Source organism: Trachypithecus francoisi, unplaced genomic scaffold, assembly GCF_009764315.1.
Source record: "Trachypithecus francoisi isolate TF-2019V2 unplaced genomic scaffold, Tfra_2.0 Lachesis_group6, whole genome shotgun sequence".
Taxonomy (NCBI): Eukaryota; Metazoa; Chordata; class Mammalia; order Primates; family Cercopithecidae; genus Trachypithecus; species Trachypithecus francoisi.
This window is the reverse complement of record NW_022681471.1, coordinates 30,207,018-30,216,908: the sequence shown is the minus strand read 5'-3', so window position 1 is coordinate 30,216,908 and position 9,891 is coordinate 30,207,018. Positions and strand designations below refer to the sequence as shown.

The following is a 9,891-nucleotide window of genomic DNA, read 5'->3' as shown; positions in this document are numbered from 1 at the left end:
ATAGAAATAACTAATATTCACATGATGATGCATTGCCTTTCATTTCATTACTATAAATAATTTTTCTTATTAAAATATAATCATATGTACATAATATCCTATTTTTCCCATTATGTTAAATATACAACCATTAAAAATGTTTTGAAGACTCATATTACACCCTGTAACTTTATTTTCACATTCTTTTAGTTCAAATCATTTATATTAGGCAATGAATACTTTTATACATACACATATGGCCATAATATGTCTGTTAAGAAACTATTGTTGGTCTTCTCCGCACTGCCGTTACAGAGGTCTCCAGCGCCTTCCCTCTCCTGTGCAAAATGGCAACTCTTAAGGAAAAACTCATTGCACCAGTTGCAGAAGAAGAGGCACAGTCCCAAACAATAAGATCACTGTAGTGGGTGTTGGACAAGTTGGTATGGCGTGTGCTATCAGCATTCTGGGAAAGTCTCTGGCTGATGAACTTGCTCTTGTGGATGTTTTGGAAGATAAGCTTAAAGGAGAAATGATGGATCTGCAGCATGGGAGCTTATTTCTTCAGACGCCTAAAATTGTGGCAGATAAAGATTATTCTGTGACTGCCAATTCTAAGATTGTAGTGGTAACTGCAGGAGTCTGTCAGCAAGAAGGGGAGAGTCGGCTCAATCTGGTGCAGAGAAATGTTAATGTCTTCAAATTCATTATTCCTCAGATCGTCAAGTACAGTCCTGATTGCATCATAATTGTGGTTTCCAACCCAGTGGACATTCTTACATATGTTACCTGGAAACCAAGTGGATTACCCAAACACCGCGTGATTGGAAGTGGATGTAATCTGGATTCTGCTAGATTTCGCTACCTTATGGCTGAAAAACTTGGCATTCATCCCAGCAGCTGCCATGGATGGATTTTGGGGGAACATGGCGACTCAAGTGTGGCTGTGTGGAGTGGCGGGAATGTGCCAGGAATTGAATCCAGAAATGGGAACTGACAATGATAGTGAAAATTGGAAGGAAGTGCATAAGATGGTGGTTGAAAGTGCCTATGAAGTCATCAAGCTAAAAGGATATACCAACTGGGCTATTGGATTAAGTGTGGCTGACCTTATTGAATCCATGTTGAAAAATCTATCCAGGATTCATCCTGTGTCAACAATGGTAAAGGGGATGTATGGCATCGAGAATGAAGTCTTCCTGAGCCTTCCGTGTATCCTCAATGCCGAGGATTAACCAGCGTTATCAACAAGAAGCTAAAGGATAATGAAGTTGCTCAGCTCAAGAAAAGTGCAGATACCTTGTGGACATCCTGAAGGACCTAAAAGACCTGTGACTACTGGGCTCTAGGCTATAGAAATTTAAAAACTACAATGTTATTAACTCTGAGCCTTTAGTTTTCATCCGTGTACATGGATCGCAGTTTGCTTTGATCTTCTTCAATATGTGAATTTGGGCTCACAGAATCAAAGCCTATGCTTGGTTTAATGCTTGCAATATGAGCTCTTGAACAAATAAAATTAACTATTGTAGTGTGAAAAAAAAAAGAAACTATTGTTTTGCAAATCATTTCTTCATGTTTCTTATACATTATACAAGTATAATTTAAATGTTTTAAATTATTATTTATATGGTTGTTTTATGTATTATGAAGGTCAATTATTAAAAATATTTTTTCACAAAATGCCAAATAATATTTTCGTCTATGTATTTTTTAAAATTTTGAATGTCTTTTGTGTAATCCAATGTATTGATTTTCACTTTGTTGTTTCTTATATGATTACAAATTCTTTCCCATTAGGCCTAAATTTACCTATATTTTCTTCCAAGTGTTATTAGCTTTTCTTACTATAGATGCTCCTTGACTAAAAATGGGATTATGTCCTGATAAGCCTGTTGTATTTTGAAAGAATTGTTAAGTAAAAATGCATTTAATATACCTAACCTACTAAACATTATAGCTTAGCTTAGTCTATCTTAAATGTGCTCAGGACTCTGACATTAGCCTATAGTTGGGCAAAAATATCTTAACACAAAGTATATTTTATAATAAAGTTTTGAATATCTCATGTAATGTACTAAGTACCATACTGAAAGTGAAAAACAGAATAGTTATATGGGTACTCAAAGTACAGTTTCTACTGAATGTGTATTACTTTTGCTCCACCTTGAAGTAAAAAAAATTGTAAGTAAAACCATCATAAGTCAGGGACCATCTGTATATATATATATATCTCATTCTTAGGGAATTTATTTTATTGTATTCTGTGAGATGAAGGTATAACAGCATTTTTTCAGATAAATAACATATTGCCCCAACCTATTACCTAAGTGTCTCAGTGTCAGCATTATTTATAACTTTTAAAACACAAAATTGAAAACATAAAGTCACAGGAAATTTATCAATGGCAATTACAATAACTAAAGAATAAAAATAAACATATACATACCACTTTTTCAGTATTTTATGGGTACAAAAACATTATTTGACCTAACTAAAAAATCAGGGTATTCATATGCTACAACTTCCATTATCTAAATATAAAGTGGAAGAAAATACATCAAAATTTTAACAATCATTATCTATACATCGTTGGGTTATGTGTTTCATTTTTTATGCTCTATATTTTATACGATACATTTGATAAGCATGCATTACTTAAACAGCTTTTAGGCATTTAAGAAATCAATTACCTAATAACAGTCCAAAGGAAGTAAACCTGGGCAGAAACTCATGTGAAAAAGATTCTGGGAATGTTTGCTGATCACAAGATTATTATAAAGGAATGATAAACATAGACTAGCTATCCAGGAATCTACATTAACATAAATATAATGACCAATTTGTGGATAGCAATAGTCCCACACATTCCTATAATGCCTGTCAACAAAGATTATATGGTCTTTTATTTTGAGTTCTGTATTTTGAAGAGAGCATTAAAAAGCTAGAAAACATTCAGAAAAGTTTACCAGAGGAGCTGGGGTTCTATCTTTTTTTAAAAAAACAATTAATTAACTGACTAATTGTTGTGAAAATGGTTAAACAAGCCAAAAATACCAATCAGTACAAGACTAAGAGGAAATTTCTCTTCATATATTTGAAAATTATCTTAGACAAGACTTAGTTTCCTGTCACCCCGAAAGACAGGACTGAACCAGTTGGAGAAGTAGATTTTACCACAGCAGTTCAGATAGAAACAAGATGGTCACCTGTCAGGACCAGTATATAAAGATTTCTACTTTAAGTGGCAAGGTAGATTGGATGTCCCAACATGTTTATTTCAAACTTGAAACTCTCTGACTCTAGGATTATCTAATCACTTTCACTTAGGAAAACATGCTCTTATATAACATTTAGTATCATCTGGAAAGGATAAATTCAAATTTGACTTACTCATTCTTATGGCTATACGTCTATTTTAGGCTAAGAATTGTATATTCATAGGAAAAAAAGTGTATATTAATATTATGAAAGTTTCCCAAAGAACAAAAAATGAAGTTAGAAAGTGTTTTTAAATTTCATCATAATATGCTCTGGAGAGTCATTCAAGTAATAGTATTTCAGTTAGTGTAAAGAATATGTATATGATGCTGTTCATATGATACTCATAATGCTTTAGGCATGGCAGAAAATATGAATTATAACCAAAATTCACAGTACAGTAGCATCACCATGGTATCAAAGGTCATTGTTGTTCTCATAATTCATTGAAAATATCATGATTTAAGAACTAAATGTCACATAAACTTTATTATTATGATGAAAGATGTGTAATTATACTTCTTGAAAGATATTCAATCTAGTGACATTAGAGATTATAAAGCAAAACAAGGGTACTACCAATTATAACGAGTTATTTATCAAGTTGACATAAAACTTTTGTGCTCATATCAGAACTGTGTCTGTTTTGTCAATTTGTAGCCCAGATGACAGGTTCATTTTGAGTCCTTTCATTTGAACTACATATGAGTATCACTAAATACCAATGGATATTGGGGCAATCACAGAATTGTTGGGTATAGCCAGGTCAGCCCTTGTGAAAACAAGAGCTCTGATGTCCTTACTAGATGGACACATTAATTTATCTATAATCATTAACTAAGTTTCTAATAATTGTCATCTAAACCCTAAAGGTGGTAGAAAGATGTGTAAGATGTTATCCCTGCCATTAAGTTGTTTATAATTTAATCAACATTATAAGGTTTGTGCACAAATGAATAATTCAGGATACAAGGTGATAAACACCATAAAAGAGGGGAAATTATGATGTACTTGGAGTTCAAATGAGATACATATTGCTTTTGGATAGGGAGAATATGAACAAAATAGTATTTAAGTTAAGCCATAAACAAATATTTAGAATTTGAACTTGGAGAGATATTGGGACAAGAGAGTAAGATATTACAGGACAGAGGCAATTGTAGCAACAACAACAACAAAAACAACAACAAAACTACTGAGATGTAAAAAACATATTTGGTAACCATGAACAGTGCTGAATAAATAAAGTGAGAGATATGAGGGAATGTACTGAGAGATAAGACTGGAAAGACAAGTTAGGAGCAGAGAATATGGGGAGTGCATTGCTAAACAACTTGAAATTTGTTTGGTATGGAGGAGCGTCTGAGGGTTGGGCAATTAGTAACTTTAGGATACCTCACCTCTCAGAAATGTCTTCACTGTGTGCCTGACAGGAGGAGTATATAGGCACGTGTTCTTCTTTCATAGGCTCTCAAACACATTATAGCTTTGATTTTTGAAACAGCTCAGAGACTAACTGGAGTGTACCTAAAGATCTGTACTGGAGATTAATCGAATTGCTTATTTCTCTTCTGGACTCCAACACTTTTACTGGAGGTTGTCACATACAGGGATTATTGAGTAGGGGTCAGGGAAAAAAATAATACCAACATCAGATTAAATGTAAGAGTCAGAAAGTGAAATCTTCAACCAAACTACATAATTTAACATACGGTTTTGAATAATGTTATTTGTCATATTATCCATGCACATTCTTCTTAATGGATATAAGTAACTGACAGTGCCTATATTTTGATCCAGGAGTAAATGTAAGATTATCAGACTCGACCTCAGTTACTACATATGTAGTCAATTTTTGCATTTGACATATGATGATAAGGCTCCCCAGTAGAAATTCTGGAATTGAGTTAGTAAAATATACATATGCTATGACACATTATTTACAGAGATAACATAGGCAATAAATAATGGTAATGTAATTGCAAGACAAGAAGCAGGTTGATTCCCTTTAATAAAAACATATTGAGCACTTAACTTGTTGCCTAGCATAATATGGTGGCGTGCAGCAATAGAAGAGATCTTGATAAAGTGATCATATAATTTATTATTTAAATGAGAACACTTTTGAGAAAGAACTCACTATTAAATCATGATGGAATAGCAAGTGGTATAACATGGCCATCCTGAGAAAACTAAGATGTATAGACATTCTCGATTTAGAGGACATGTCTGTATCTTGCTGGAGTCAGCATGTCAAAAACTCTTGCTATACAAAGTAGCATGCAAGATGGTATGAGTTGAAAAACAAATAAGACTTCAAAGAAGGAACTATAACAATCAATAAAATAAGATTTGATATTTAAACACATGAGAAACTATTGACAGAACGTGAAGATCAAGATAAAGGTAGATGCTGGAAGAAGTTTAAATAAAAGTTAAAAGGTTGAAGTGAAGTGAGTGTGAGGGGAGCCTGAAGAAGTATGATGGACCCAAGTCTATACTTATTTTGGAATGAGTGTCCGAATAGCATTTTAAAAAAATGATTTAATTGACTCCCATTGGCTGTCCTTGAAAAGCAGTTTAAGAAGATAACACTTCTTACTTCCCCTGTAAGAAGTGATTTTCCTCTTATAAAGCCAATTCCAATTATGGATTTCATGCATGTCAGGCTCAATAGGCAGGGATATGATTACATCGGAAAGTGGTATGCAATGTGTGCACTTTAAAATTACTCAGAGAATAATAGTTTGCAATCTTTATGTAAATCAGTAAGCCTTTCTGCCTCTATCACTCCCTCCCAGCATTGCAGGAGAAGTGCAAACCTCAGCCCTTTGGAAAAAAAAGTGATGATGAAATATTAATAAAGATTACTGACAAAGTAAGCAGTATGACTCAGGTTGTACAGAGCCATGGAACCTAGATGTTGAACAAATTTATTCAGCAACAGGGCAAGTTATTCAGATGCTTTAAAGCAGATGATATCATCTCTATAAATTGCAGGGAGCTTTTGAGAGTGTGGCAGCATTTTGATTTAGGGGGAGGGGAAATTTGAAAGAAGGGAGTAATTTTATTAGGATAAAAAGTAGGCAAAAAGGAAGGAAATTGTAATGAAAATCTCCGTGCACTTCCACAAAATAGCATGGAGGCCTTCATTTCCTCTCTAAAATAGTTACATTTTCCACGGTCTTGTCTTTTTGACCACGATGGCAATTGATTTAAGTTATACATGCTCCTCAGCAAAAGGCTACTGTGCTGAGGCTTTCAGATCATATGTACATGTGACTGTCCAAAGTGAAATTTGTTTAAAACAAATCAAGTAATAGGACTTGGACATTTCCAGTGGTAGGCGAAACAAGTAAGTCAGAAACAATTTTACCCATGTAAATGGGTTTTTATCTTAAAGACTTAGCTGGTAACACACTTTTGGGGAAAGGTCAAAAGGGAAATACTGTCTCTTAAATATAGAATGAACACACGTCCTGTCCTTCCTAACATTCCTTTCCTGAACTCAAGGGTTATTTATTCCTAGGGTAAGGTGTGGTGGTGGGGCAAGGAGAGATGGAGTGAGGGGTTACAATTCTATTCAAGTGTCTGAGGGACTTAATGGTCAAAAGGAATGTTTGAAGCAGCCACTGCATGTCATCTCTGGTAACCCCTCAAGCTTTGCAAGGATAGGTCGTGAGTGGAAGGTTGCTATGTGTGTACCTGCCATATTCAGGTTGTGCTGTTGGTACCTTCTTTCACCACCTCTGAGAAAGTCTTCTCATTATCGTTATTCCAACTCCATCACAAAATAAATTGACCATGAGAGATATTTCACATGGATAAATTTCAACATTGAAAAGTAAAATGAGGCAGTCTATATTAATCAGGTGATATACCCATTTTATGCATGAGAAGTTTGAGGCCTAGAGAGGCCTCCAGTGACTTGTTCAAGGTCAACAAATGAGGTACCAAGGAAACACACAAAAAATATTCTCAAGGTCTTCTAAATCCTAGCTGAGTTCCTTTCTTTGAAAGCATACTGCTGACTTGAAACCTTTAAAAACCCACATGGTCTCCTTTGATAGATATTTTCCTATAGGCTAGAAAGGTACTGTCATTTTATAAAGCAAAAGTTATTAAAGAAGAAGACTACAGCTATTTCTCAAAGATTGTAGTTCAGTTATATCTCTGACAGTGAATAACTCATTAAACAGGAAACTCAGGTGAGAACCCAGGGGGTAGAGTGAGGTCATCCTGACTTCAAATTTTCAAAGGAAGAAGAAAAGTTCCATTATTATATTCAAAGGACTTAGAGGATTGTTGTGGTACTGTTGCACAGGACCAGTAGATTTTTTTTTTTTTTTTTTTTTTCAGACAGTCTCGCTGTGTTGCCAGGCTGGAGTACAATGGAGCGGTCTCGGCTCACTGCAACCTCCACCTCCTGGGTTCAAGCGATTCTCCTGCCTCAGCCTCCTGAGTAGCTGGGACTACAACCGCGCCCAGCTAATTTTTGTACTTTTAGTAGAGGCGGGGTTTTCTATGTTGATCAGGATGGTCTCAATCTCTTGACCTTGTGATCTGCCCGCCTCAACCTCCCAAAGTGCTGGGATTACAGGCATGAGCCACCATGCCCGGCCAGCGCCAGTAGATTTTCAAAGCCAAAAGAATAGTCATTCTTCATGACTGAGGATTTAATGGGACATAGACCTGGGATATCAAGATACAAGCTGGAACTGCAAAAGACCAACTGAGCTTTGCTGTAAACCATTAACTGCTATTAGAAAATACATTAAATAGATATATTTAAAAGTTTTTGTTTTACATGTGGACCATGAGCCTTCCAGAGAAGCTTTCATTCAGTTAAATAATAGCATGGGCCAGGATCCTGCTATGCTATGCAATTCACACACATTGGCAAAATTAAAGTGCTGTTTTTCTTTTATTGACAGGCACTAAAGACTAATGAACTACAGAGACTATTAGTTCAAACAAACTATGAAGAATGTCAACATAAGAAATGTAAATATGCCCTAATTAATAAATTTAATAATCATTTCCTTCTTGTTAAGGGTATTCAGTCAAATCTGGTGTTCATAAAATAAGATGGATGTGTGTGTGTGTGTGTGTGTGTGTGTATACACTATATATAGTGTGTATATATGTATACATATACATATATATGTATATATGTAAGAATATCAGACTTCCAGCAACTTCAGTGCTGAACTGAGAAATAGACAAACAGATAAACCTAAGATTTTTCTTATAATACTCCCATGAACTAAAGCTCAAGTCTTTTATACCATAAAGGATTTTAACCCTTTTCAGATTCATATATTGATATATCAGAATCTATCTATATAAATATATATACATCATTTTATATACACTTACTTATCTCATTGATATGGTTTGGCTTTGTGTTCCCACCCAAATTCATCCTGAATTGTATTCCCGTAATTCCCACCTATTGGGGAGTGACCTGATAGGAGATAATTGCATCATGGGAGTGGTTTTTTCCCATACTGTTCTCATGGTAGTGAATAAGTCTCACAAGATATGGTGGTTTTATCAGGGGTTTCCACTTTTGCATCTTCCTCATTTTCTCTTTGCCTGCTGCCATCCATGTAAGACATGACTTGTTCTTCTTTGCCTTCTACCATGATTGTGAGGCTTCCCCAGACATGTGAAACTCTAAGTCCAGTTAAACCTCTTTCTTTTGTAAATTGCTGAGTCTTGGGTATTTCTTTATCAGCAGTGTGAAAACGGACTAATACAGTAAATTGGTACCTGTAGAGTAGGGCATTGCTGAAAAGTTACCCAAAAATGTGGAAGTGACTTTGGACCTGGGTAACAGACAGAGGTTGGAACAGTTTGGAGGGCTCAAAAGAAGACAGGAAAATGTGGGAAAGTTTGGAACTTCCTAGATACTTGTTGAATGGTTTTGCCCAAAATGCCGATAGCAATATGGACAATAAGGTCCAGGCTGAGGTGGTCTCAGATGGACATGAGGAACTTATTGGGAACTGGAGCAAAGGTGACCCTTGTTATGTTTTAGCAAAGAGACTGGCAGCATTTTGCCCAGTTCTAGAGATTTGTGGAACTGTGAACTTAAGAGAGATGATTTTAGGGTATCTGGGCAAAGAAATTTCTAAGCAGCAAAGCATTCAAGGGATAACTTGGGCCCCAATCAAAGCATTCAATTTTAAAAGGGAAACACAGCATAAAAGTTGGAAAAATTTGCAGCCTGACACTGTGATAGAAAAGAAAATTCTATTTCCTGAGGAGAAATTCAGGCCAGTTGCAGAAATTTGCATAAGTTATGAGGAGTCAATGTTAATCCCCAAAACAATGGGAAAGGAGTCTCCAGGGCATGTCTGAGGTTTTCACAGCAGCTCCTCCCATCACAGGCCTGGAGGTCTAGGAGGAAGAAGTGGTTTCATGGGCTGGGCCCAAGGTCCCAGAGGTGTGTGCAGCCTAGGCACTTAGTTCCCTGAGTCCAGCCACTCCAGCCACGGTCCAGCCCTGAAAGGGGCCAATGAAGAGCTCAGGTCATGGTTTCAGATGGTGCAAGCCTCCAGCCTTGGCAGCTTCCACGTAGTTTTGAGTCTGCAGGTGCACAGAAGTCAAGAATTGAGGTTTGGGAACCTCCACCTAGATTTCAGA

The 9,891-nt window shown here is 35.9% G+C and overlaps 1 pseudogene across 1 annotated transcript; it reads left to right on the top strand.

Moving 5' to 3' along the window:
- Positions 1–311: 311 nt before the first annotated feature.
- On the top strand, positions 312–1,525 carry LOC117077907 (annotated as a pseudogene). Its single transcript, XR_004434864.1, has one exon. The product of XR_004434864.1 is annotated as an L-lactate dehydrogenase B chain-like (transcript).
- The last annotated feature ends 8,366 nt before the right edge of the window (positions 1,526–9,891 follow it).